The sequence below is a fragment of the Monodon monoceros genome, unplaced genomic scaffold, assembly GCF_005190385.1.
Source record: "Monodon monoceros isolate NGI ecotype Baffin Bay Population unplaced genomic scaffold, NGI_Narwhal_1 Super_Scaffold_21, whole genome shotgun sequence".
NCBI classification, from domain to species: Eukaryota; Metazoa; Chordata; class Mammalia; order Artiodactyla; family Monodontidae; genus Monodon; species Monodon monoceros.
This window is the reverse complement of record NW_021703778.1, coordinates 25,362,369-25,373,291: the sequence shown is the minus strand read 5'-3', so window position 1 is coordinate 25,373,291 and position 10,923 is coordinate 25,362,369.

Sequence of the window (10,923 nt, the reverse complement as noted above, 5' to 3'; positions counted from 1 at the left end):
CCAGTTCGTTACTCCCGCCGCCCAGCGGGAACCTTGCCGCCGCCCTTGGACTTTGGGCCAGGACAGCGGGCGGCCGCCCCGGGCCCCGCAGACCCGGAGCTGACGCCATGTGGCCTGACCCTGGCTGCGGCTCAGCCCCCTGCGCCCCTACGGCGCGCCTAGGCTGGTCTTTTGCAGCTTCTCTTGCTTTTCTTTTTATCCTGCCTCCCTTTCCTGAAGGAAAAAGGACCCAACATATTTTAAGGAATTTAGAAATCACTGTTTTCTCTTACTTCCCGCCCTATGTCGTCCTTGCTTGATGCATTGCCCCTTGTGCAGCCTTAGGAAATTTAGAAGAATTTTAAAAAACGAAAGACGAACAAAAAAATCTTCCTTTTAAAAAGTTACCTTTTGCATAAAGGGGAAGGCCAGATCTGATTGGAAGCAGGTCTGAACCTACTGAGGGCTATAACTTAAACCAGCTGTAAAAATAGCTGACCAGTATGTGCATCGGTTTACGCCATGAGTGTAGCAGGAAAGAGTCCCTGTTTGCCTTCCATTCCCTCTACCACTGACCGCCCGGCCCTCCAAACACACACACACCTTTTTTTAGGATTCTGTTTGGCATCTCCAGCTCTGGGTGAGGTGTAAGCAGTGGCTCCTGTTCTCAACCAGAGAGTAGACCCTATACGGGCCTTCTATAAAAGTCATTTTCCTAAAGGCCTTGACAACCTGTGTTTTCAGCCTGTGACAGGTCTGCATACTCAGCAGACAAGAGTTGGTATTTCCTTCAAGATTTACTCTCAAACATAGCTGGATAAGTGCTATTATAGCATGATAGCATAAAGTAAATCTTGGTAGACAGATCTGCCTTCCTTCATGTTTAAATCACTGATTGAGGAAAGAATGTAACAATTTTTTACAATGTTTCTTCACTCCTAACTAGAGGTTAAGAAGGTATATTATATTGGAAGATGGACTTTTTTGGGGGGGTGGGGGGGAGGGAGAAGAAAGCTGCTTAAATTTACAATTTTAAGATGTTTTTGATGTGGACCATTTTTAGAGTGTTGAATTTGTTACAGTATTGCTTCTGTTTTATGTTTTGGGTTTTTAGCCAGGAGGCATGCGGGATCTTAGCTCCCCCACCAGGGATTGTACCCCCTAGTTAGAAGGTGAAGTCCCAACCACTGGGCCACCAGGGTCTTAATTGGATCTGTATACATTAGTGACCAAATGAATTTTTACAAGTAGACAAAAATCAGGTGCAAAGTTACTAGACTACTGAAAGATTGTGTAACAGTGTAACTGACTTTTCTTTGGCTAAACAGATGATGCCTTAAGAAAGTCCTGCTGTTACTCTCTAAGTAGTCAGGTGTCATGTGTATCTAACATGTTTACAAACAACAGGAATTTATTTCTTACAGTTCTGGAGTCTAGGAAGTACAGGGTCAAGTTGTGTCTGGTGAGGACCAGTTGCCTGGTTCACCCTGTCTTTTCACTGTGTCCTTATGTGGCGGAAGGGACAAGGGATCTCTCTGGGGCTGCTTTTATAATGTTACCTATGTTTTTAAACTGACTGAAAATATTGACTCATTTTTTTTTTTAATTAGAACCTTTTTCACATATTGCCATCAGTCTCTGAATGTTGAAGAAGCTTTTAAGCATATCAGCTGAATTACGTTGCCATGTCTTAAGTGAAGGATAGTTCATCAATACCCACATGGAGTTACTGAAAAACTTAAAGGTATTAGATAAGAGAACAGAATTTAAGGTTAATAAGGCTCCTCAGTCTGATCCCTTACACTCAAGTTTAGTTTTGTTGGCAGATAAATCCTATGGCCCTGCAGAAGGACCAAAAAAAAAAAAAAAAAGAACTAATCTTCAACAGATTGAGTCCATCCAGATTCCACCCCACCTATTCCAGTTGCCAACAAACTTGGCAGACAACAAATACTGTTTATGGTGCAGTGGCTTAAAAGCCACTAATTGGTTCGGTGTATCAAAGGCCACAGATGGCAGTTCCTGATAGAGTGTGAAACCTTAGGTTGGGGGAAGTAGGTTGGTGGAAAGGAGTAGAAAACACCATCAACCTTGAAAATGTTTCAAATCTTTACACAAAGCAAGAGGAGTCCAGAGACAGTCTTATTTATACTTGGCACTGGGGAATAATTGTTTGCTGATCTGTTTCTCTGCCTGCACTTCACAAAGGAAGAGACAGAGTCCAAGGAAAAGAAAATTAGAGTGAACCTTCTTAGTCCAGGCTGTCTTTCTCTGTCCAAAACCACAAGTTTCTCAACCAGTATTCCCCCTCCTGGGTGTTCTGACCATTATCTTCTTAAAACTTGAATCAGAGCATGTTCATGCTTCCTTCTGCCTGTGTTTTGCACTTAGAGTAAAATGCAAATTCTTGAATAGGGCCTAAAAGGTATTGTTTAATCTGCCTCTTCTCCCTCTCCCGCTCCATCTTGCCATACTTCTGTCTCACTACACTCCAAACACACTAGTCTTTCAGTTCCTAGAATCTGGTGGAGCTTTTAACCAACAGAGGGCCTTGCACTCTTGGCAGTCCTGTGGCTACCGACCCTCACTTCCCCTCCTGCACCTCTTCTCACAGCTAGTTCTCTCCACTTCCTTAGGTTTCAGCTTAAAAATCTTCCCTGACCACTTCATCTAAAGTGGGTTCCCCTCAACTTTTATTCTCCATCATCCCCCTGCTTACTTCTTTCATTCCTTTTTTTAAAATAAATTGATCATTTGCTTGTTTTTTGTCTGCCTGTGGATCAGAATGTAAACTCCCTGAGTCCTGCTGAGTCCCTGGCAGGTGATGAGTAAATATCTGATGAATGAATAAGAGACCTGGAAGTTGATCCGTAGATCTACAAGGACTAAATGTGATGAAATAGGTACCAGCTCCTCTTGGTACTTTTGAAAAGCACAGCTTTTCTTATAGCAGAAGATACTAAAGTTCATATTTTAGAGGGTCTTAAAGGTAGGAATTGGCAAAACATAAACCTGTTTAAAATCAGAATGGCTACTGCTGAAGATAAAACATGATAGGATCTAGAAAAAATTTTAATGAATTTCCAAAAATATATATTTTCTAGTTTATGATAGATCATTTACTCCCCCATCCCGACCCCCAAACTCTTCATCTGTCTGTGGTCTCCATCTCAGCAGTGACTGGCTCCACCCTGGGCCCAAACCGGAATTCTAGGTATCATCCTGATTCTGTCTTCTTTCTCTCCTCCCACATATATTCCTGTTTTCTTTTGCTGTGTAACAAACCACCCTAAAACTTAGTGGCTTTAAAACAAACAAACCAACAAACGTAGTGGCTTAAAACAACAGTGTACTATTATCTCTTATGGTTCTGCGGGTTGAATGGGCTCAGACGCATGGGAATTGCTTGGGCCTGGGGCTGGGGCTGGGGTCATCTGAAGGCTCTAGTGATCTGGATGTCCAAGATGGCACCCACATGGCTGACAGTTGTTGCCACTGTCGGCTGGGAGCTTAGCTGGGGCTGTCAACCAGAGCAGCTATATATGTGTGACTTCTCCATTTGGCTATACTTCTCAAAGTATGGCAGTTGTGTTCCAATAGTGGACATTCCAAGAAGCAAGAAATCAGAAATAGAAGCTGCAGGCCTCTTAAGGCCCAGAACCTGCCACAGTGTCCCTTGTGCCATATTCTTTTGTCAAAGCAGTTACAGAGCACACCCAAGTTCAAAAGGAGGAGCTATAGAACCCAGCTATCAGTGGAAACAGTGCCAATGAATCTGTAGCCGCCTTTAATTGGCCACAATGCCCCATTATGTTCTGGCCATTCCACCTCATAAAAAGCCTTCCAGTCCCTTCTCTTCATCCTCACGGCCACTACCCTAGTACCGGCCACCATCAAATTCTCTCCTAGATCATTGCAGAAGCTTCCTTCCATTTAGTGGTCTCTATATTATAGCCCAAATGATCTTCATAGAAAGTGACTGAGTTGACCATGACTTTAAAGTGTTTCATGGGTCTCCATTGCTCTTAGCATAAAGTTCAAACACCTGGTCATTTCCTAAGAGGAGCCTGAATGATCTGCCTCAATTACCTAGTCAACCAAATCCTCACCCCAGCCCTCCTCCACCGTATTTTCTGATCCATTGCTGTATTCATTAGTTTCCAGTCACAAAATCAGAGCCGCTCTAGGTATTTTAAACAAAGGCAGTAAAATAGATGGAATTGGTTTCAAAACTTGTAAGGGCTGGAGGGGCAAAAAAGGTGACCCAGAAGTGAGGTAGTGCCTGGGTACTAGGCTGGAGCAGAAGGGGAGTGTGTTACCCAACGCTCATGATTGCTGGGCTGCTCAGGCTGACCCACTGCTGGTACTGCCGCTGCAGGGCCACTTTGCCACCACTGCCCCAGGAACCCAGAAGTGCTCCCCACTCACTGATGCTACTGCTGCCCCCTCCTCCAGATGGTACAAGGGCAGGGAACATGGCTCCTCCCTCCCTCCTGTCTCCAGTCTCCTACCAGCGCTTCCCCTCGGCGGCACCTCCCCAGAAGCACCAGAAGCGAGTTGGCAGAGGGATCTGGTTGGTGTGCTCTGCTGACTCAGCCTCCTGCAACATAGAGAAAAGCAGGCATGGAGCCGGGAGCCACCAGACAGCTGATCAGAGAGCTAAATGCTTTTGCGTTCCGTGAACTCACCAGGCTCTTTCCCTTCTGTTTTTTGTTTGTTTGGCGGCACCGTGCCATGCGGCATGCAGGATCTTAATTCCCCAACCAGGGATCTCACCCGCGTCCCCTGCAGTGGAAGCGTGGAGTCTTAACCGCTGGACGGCTAGGGAATTCCCCTCTTTCCCTTCTGAACATACTTTTCCCTCTATCTGAAATGTTCTTTCCTTCTCCTTCTACTTGACCTTGCTTTCTCCTGCTTGTTAGAATGCTCAGTGCAGATGTCACCTGTTCCAGGAATCCTTTCTTAATGCCCAGTCGGGATTAAACTCCTCTATTCTGGGCTACAGGGTTCTACCAACCCTCTCTTGACACTTGTCACCTGAGTGTTTACTGCTCTGTAGTCTTACTAAGTTGTATTCCTCTCAAGGGTAGAACGCTCCCTTTTCATCCTTTTGTTCCTTAGCACCTAAATCATAGTAGGCAGTAAACAAATATTTAATGCAAGGCTCAGAATCTGGGGGATAATTGTGATGGCCTCTCAATGGTCTGTGAGCCCTCAGATTTGTATGCAAAATATAGTGCTTACGTGAATTTTTCCAGAGAGAGGATCCACCATCAGATTCCCAAAGGGGTCAACGACTCCTAAATGTTTAAGAAACTGTATGTATGGCTAACGGAATGAACTCACAATATTCCTAAAATGTAAAGAAAAATGTAACCGCCAGGAAGAAACTGAGTATCAAAGACCACTTCAGTGTCTTAGCCTCCATCACTTTTATTGAATTCTTGTATATAGAGAAGTAAAATCAGTACCAAGACTGATAATGTACATGGAAATACAAAATAATATGCAAAATAGAAATCATTAGCAAGTGTAATTATTAGCAGCTCTGCAGAGATGCTTTGTATGTGGACTGGTATTAATTAATGCGGGTGAGAACCTCTAAACCAGACTATCTAGTGTTTCATAATTCAGCATCAAATTTCCAGAAGAGAGAATCAGATTGGCCCAGCTCGAGTCTGTGTCCAATTCGACCCAATTAACTATAGCCAGGGCATAGGGTCATGTGGCAGAAATATGGCTGCCAGGAGTCCACCCCTGTGGGAGGGGTGTTCCATTCCCAGAAAAGAGGGATGGACAGATATTCCAGGAGGTGTCCATTACATTTCCCTAACCCTAGTGAGGTGTTCTAGCCTGACTCTCTGTACTGTATTTGTATGTGGTTTAGGGGAAATTTTTCTCAGAGATATATTTATGATATCTATATACCTTTAATGTTTAACCCCCAATCTTCCACTAGAAGGCCTTTGAAATAAAAATATCTAATTGTTTTCATTTATTTCTTCAATAATTACCTACTGTGTCTCCTCTGTGGCAGGTGCTGTGCTAGGCCTTACTGAGCTTAGATTAGGTCCTGTCTACACAGAGGTTATATTTTAATTCCAGACTAATTTAATGGTTATAATAGTACAGTCCCACTTTGGATTAGCATTGCTTTCGTTTTCAAAGCCATTTAACCTTTGATATCTAATTACTATTTTTAATGTTAATGTTTTAAAATCAATTCTCTTCTTTATAGCACTGTGGGGCTGTCTGCCTGTCAGATGGGAACGCTGGACTTGGTCTTCTTGCCAGCAATTGGTGAACAGACGCAAGAAGTGTTTTACTGGAATAGTCACAGTTTGACCACTGACTCTCAGATGCCCATGGCGCTGGGAAAAAATTCCAAGCTCAGTCTTGACTCCTACCAGAAAAAAAAGATAACAAAGTGTTAGGAAGAACATCTTGTCTTTTCTCCGATAACAGAAAAATTAATTATTGGGTTAGCTGGCAAATAAGGATCCACTATGCAGTGATGGCTATATAGAATGACTCTGTTAGATTAAAAATGAGCTAGGCTTGGGGCTTCCCTGGTGGCGCAGTGGTTAAGAATCCGCCTGCCAATGCAGGGGACACGGGTTCGAGCCCTGGTCCGGGAAGATCCCACATGCCACAGAGCAACTAAGCCCGTGTGCCACAACTGAGCCTGCACTCTACAGCCCACAAGCCACAACTACTGAGTCTGCGTGCTACAACTACTGAATCCCGTGCGCCTAGAACCTGTGCTCCGCAACGAGAAGCCACTGCAATGAGAAGCCCACACACCACAACGAAGAATAGCCCCCGCTTTCCGCAACTAGAGAAAGCCCGCGTGCAGCAACGAAGACCCAACGCAGCCAAAAAAAAAATACAAAAACAAAATGAGCTAGGCTTACAGCTACTAATCTCTTCCCACCACTCCAAATAGTGTACTGCTCCTCCAGTCCCTTGTAATCTACATCAGCATCTCCCAGTGCGCTCAAGATGCTTTTCCTGGAGAGAGTTCCAAGGTCATATAAGTTGAAGTGCTGCCTTTTATACCCTCTTTCGGGAGAGCCACAACGAGGATGTAGGGCTCTAAGGAGTTCTCACTGCCATAGCCATTTAGGAGAGAAATCGGCAGTATTTAATAAATTTAACATGCGTACACCCTATATCCCATCTCCCTACTCCTGGGTATGTATCAAAAATCAGTTTTCTGATGTGTAAGAAGATGTGTTAAAATGTTCATCGGATACCAACATGTAGCAGCAAAGAGTTGGAGGTAACCTTCCTGCAGCAATCAGAAGGATTAATCTACAATGTAGCCAAGTGAGGGAGGCTGAAAACAAAATGGGATTCCCAGCACAGTGCCATTATTGTAAAACTAAATCACATGCATCTTATACATTGTTCAAAATATACTTATGTTTAAATACTTATGTTAAGTTGAATTGCAATGGCACTCATTAGAGAGCAGGTGCACGTATGGGATGTCATCGCGTCCAAGCTCGTACTTCTCGCCACACAACAAGCCCAAAAATCGAGGGACGAGGTTTTGGGGGAAGGAATAGCAACTTTATTCGGAAAGCCAGCTGACAGAGAAGATGGTGGACTCGTGTCCCAAAGACCATCTTACCCGAGTTAGAATTCGTTCGGACTTCTTTAATGCTAAAAGGGGAGGGGAGGTGACTGGTTGCTGCAAACCTCTTGGTGCCAGAATCCTTTGTTCTTGCAGCTGTCCATGTTGGTCTGGTCACAATGTTCCTGTAAACCTCCACCAAGACAACTGTTATTCTCTGTTCTGCAACCTTTTATCTCTACACGAAAGGAAAAGTGTTATACCTTTAAAGGTCAAAGCCTTGAGAATGGGCTACCCCATAAATTTCAGGCTACAGACAACATTCTTTTACAAGAGGTGCAGAGTCAGCATGACTAAGCACAGGCAACAGAGCCCAAAAGTTAGAGCTACAGGAACAGATCCAATATGGAGTCAGGTTTGTTCTTCTCTGTTACAGGGGAGTGGAGGCGGGGGGGGGGGGACACAATAATAAAATAAAAGAAGGAACATGAGATGATGTTTCACGGACTGAACACATGCCTTTAATCTGACTCCTTCCTCAAAGTCTGCTAAAATGACAATAAGGGAATAAAAAAGGATATAAACCCGTGAGTTCAAAGAGAATAGAAAAGGAGATCAGCCGTCGAGAGAAGCTGATGGAATTTTTGAAAGATCGAAAGCAGATGGTCAAATCTAACTGACTTAACAGACCAGAGGAAGCCAAAACTTCAGAGCCTGCACAGAGGTAAGGCATTAAGAAGCAAATGCATTCAAGCTAGAAGACCCCAGAAAAACAGAAGTTAGGGGGAACCTCAAAGGCCAGGCCGTGCACAGGGGTGAAAACAGAACTGGCTGGAGGTACAGACAAGGAGCAGTGGGTTCCTGGATCCCTCCTTCTCCCCCCGCCCCAACAAAGGCAGGCGGTTGAGTCAGCAAGGTCCTGATTCTGACGCACTAGACACACAGAGAAAAAACACTTCACAGCTGAACAAATGGGATTCGCCGGGCCCGGTGCTCATTTTGGGGAAGCAGGAGGTACATGGGAAATCTCCGCACCTTCCACTCAGTTTTGCTGTGAACCTGAAACCACTCTAAAAAATAAAGTGTAGGGACTTCCCTGGTGGCGCAGTGGTTGAGCGTCCGCCTGCCGATGCAGGGAACACGGGTTCGTGCCCCGGTCTGGGAAGATCCCACGTGCCGCGGTGCGGCTGGGCCCGTGAGCCGTGGCCGCTAAGCCTGCGCGTCCGGAGCCTGTGTTTCGCAACGGGAGAAGCCATAACGGTGAGAGGCCCGCGTAACGCAAAAAAAAAAAAAAAAAAAAGTGTAGGAATAAAATAATAATCATAATAAATAGAGAGTTTTAAAATGCTTTGGGATAGATTCTCATTTTAAGAAAATAAAATATAGCATTTTCACTTGAGAAAATAAAAGGAATCCAAATGGCGCTTGTCAGGTGAGAAAACTGCGATGCAGGGAGAGTGACTATCTCCCTGGTGATGACATGGCGGGTGGGAGACGTGGCATGGGCCCCTCTCCCCTCCCCCCCAGCACCGCTGGTTCCAGGTGACCAGCGGCCCTGCATCCAGGCAGCGGTGGGCCTGCAGCAGGCTCGCTGGTTCCTCTGGTGTTTACGGCCGCAGCGGTTTACTGGCTACTCGGATGAACATCTACAAACATCTGGACCTTTCCTCTTCCGTGGCAATAAAAACAACTTCCAAACAGGGTCGGGGGGTCTGTGCTGATGTATCAATCTGTGGAACTGAGTTGTAGATATTTTATTCTTGCCATTTCATTCACATTCAGGTGAGCTTATCGTCATGTTTATCTTGTTTTTGTTCTGTCATAAGGCTTTCAGGTCTCTGATGCTGCAGGTCCCGGTTTGCCTCCCCACACTTCTCTTCAAACAGTGTAGCCGCAGGATTCTAGCATAGACGGAAAAGGATTTTGGAGGCCCCACTCAATCTCCCCATTTTATGGATGAAGAAACCCATGCCTAAGAAAGTCTCAGTGGCTTGTACCTCTAACCACCATCTGTCAGTTAATTAAGTTACATTTCCCTGCTGGTAGAATCCCATCAGCATTGTGTATATGTGCTAACACTTTTTTTTTTTTTTGAGGTATAGTTAACTTACAATGTGTTAGCTTCAGGTGTACAGCTAAGTGATTCAGTTATACACGCACCCATGTATATATCTTCTTTTTCAGATTCTTTTCCATTATAAGTTATTACAAGACATTGAATATAGTTCCCTGTGCTATAACAGTAGGTCCTTGTTTATCTATTTTATATATAGTGGTGTGTATCTGCTAATCCCAAACTCCTAATTTATTTCCCCCCGGCCCCTCCCCATACACCATCATTGTGTGTTTTATGAAAGCCTTGCTTTATGCTGTGAAGATTTTACTTTGGATCCAGGGAATCTCTTCACCTTTCAGCCCTCTGACCTACGAGGTTCGATTCACACTCAGAGCTGACCGTGTGCTTCCTCTCTGCTTTCCAGGGGGCCTGAGCCAGCAGGCCCTGCCCCACTGGCTGTGCTTCACTGATTACCCTACTGGTCAGCACAGAAGGAGAACTCCCAAAATGCAAATTTAAAAAAATATGCATGGGCTTAATGTATCCTTGATGCCTAGTGCATCTCTCAACAGCATTTCTTTCACTGTTTTAAGTAACACTCTCTTGTAAGCAGGAGCGAGGGCTGGGGGTTCAGAAGCTGGTCAGCAGCCCCTGGTCACCCCAGGTTGTGAAAACACACCCTCTGGTCAGCTCTGCATCTCTTGCCCATGCTTTCTCTTCTTCTCCCTCTTCCCTGTTTCTCTCTCTCTCTCTCTCCCTCTCTTTTTTTGCCTTATTTCTCCCCCTTTCTTGGGTCTTTCTTCCCATGGCACCTTTGACGCTTTCCAAGCCACTGACATGAGGTCAACTCTTCCTGTGTGTGCTGTTGGTGTGATGTAATGAAGTGTTTGTTTCCACCCCCTGGAACGTGCAGTAGGTCCCCGTCCCCCCTCCTGTCTCTGTCTCTCTGTCTCTGTCTCTCTCTGTCTCTCTGTCTTTGTGTCTCTCTGTCTCTGTCTCTGTCTCTGTCTCTGTCTTCCTAGCACTATCAGGTGGTGGGTTTCTAGGGGCTCTGTCTCTCTCTGGGGGCTTTGCTCACTTCAACGTGCAGAGTAAAAGGGCCTGGGATGTGGATGGAGAGCATGCCTCGCTGCATGGTCACCCTTCCTGCTGCTCATCCAAGTGCCTCCTGGAAGACAGCTCTGAAGATTAGCATGCTCATCAAACAGCTTTATTTGCATATTGGGGTCACAATATGCAAATATTGTCACTCCTGTGAGAGACAGCTGGGGATCCTGTGTTGCACAAAGACCATCCCACACTTCTTGCC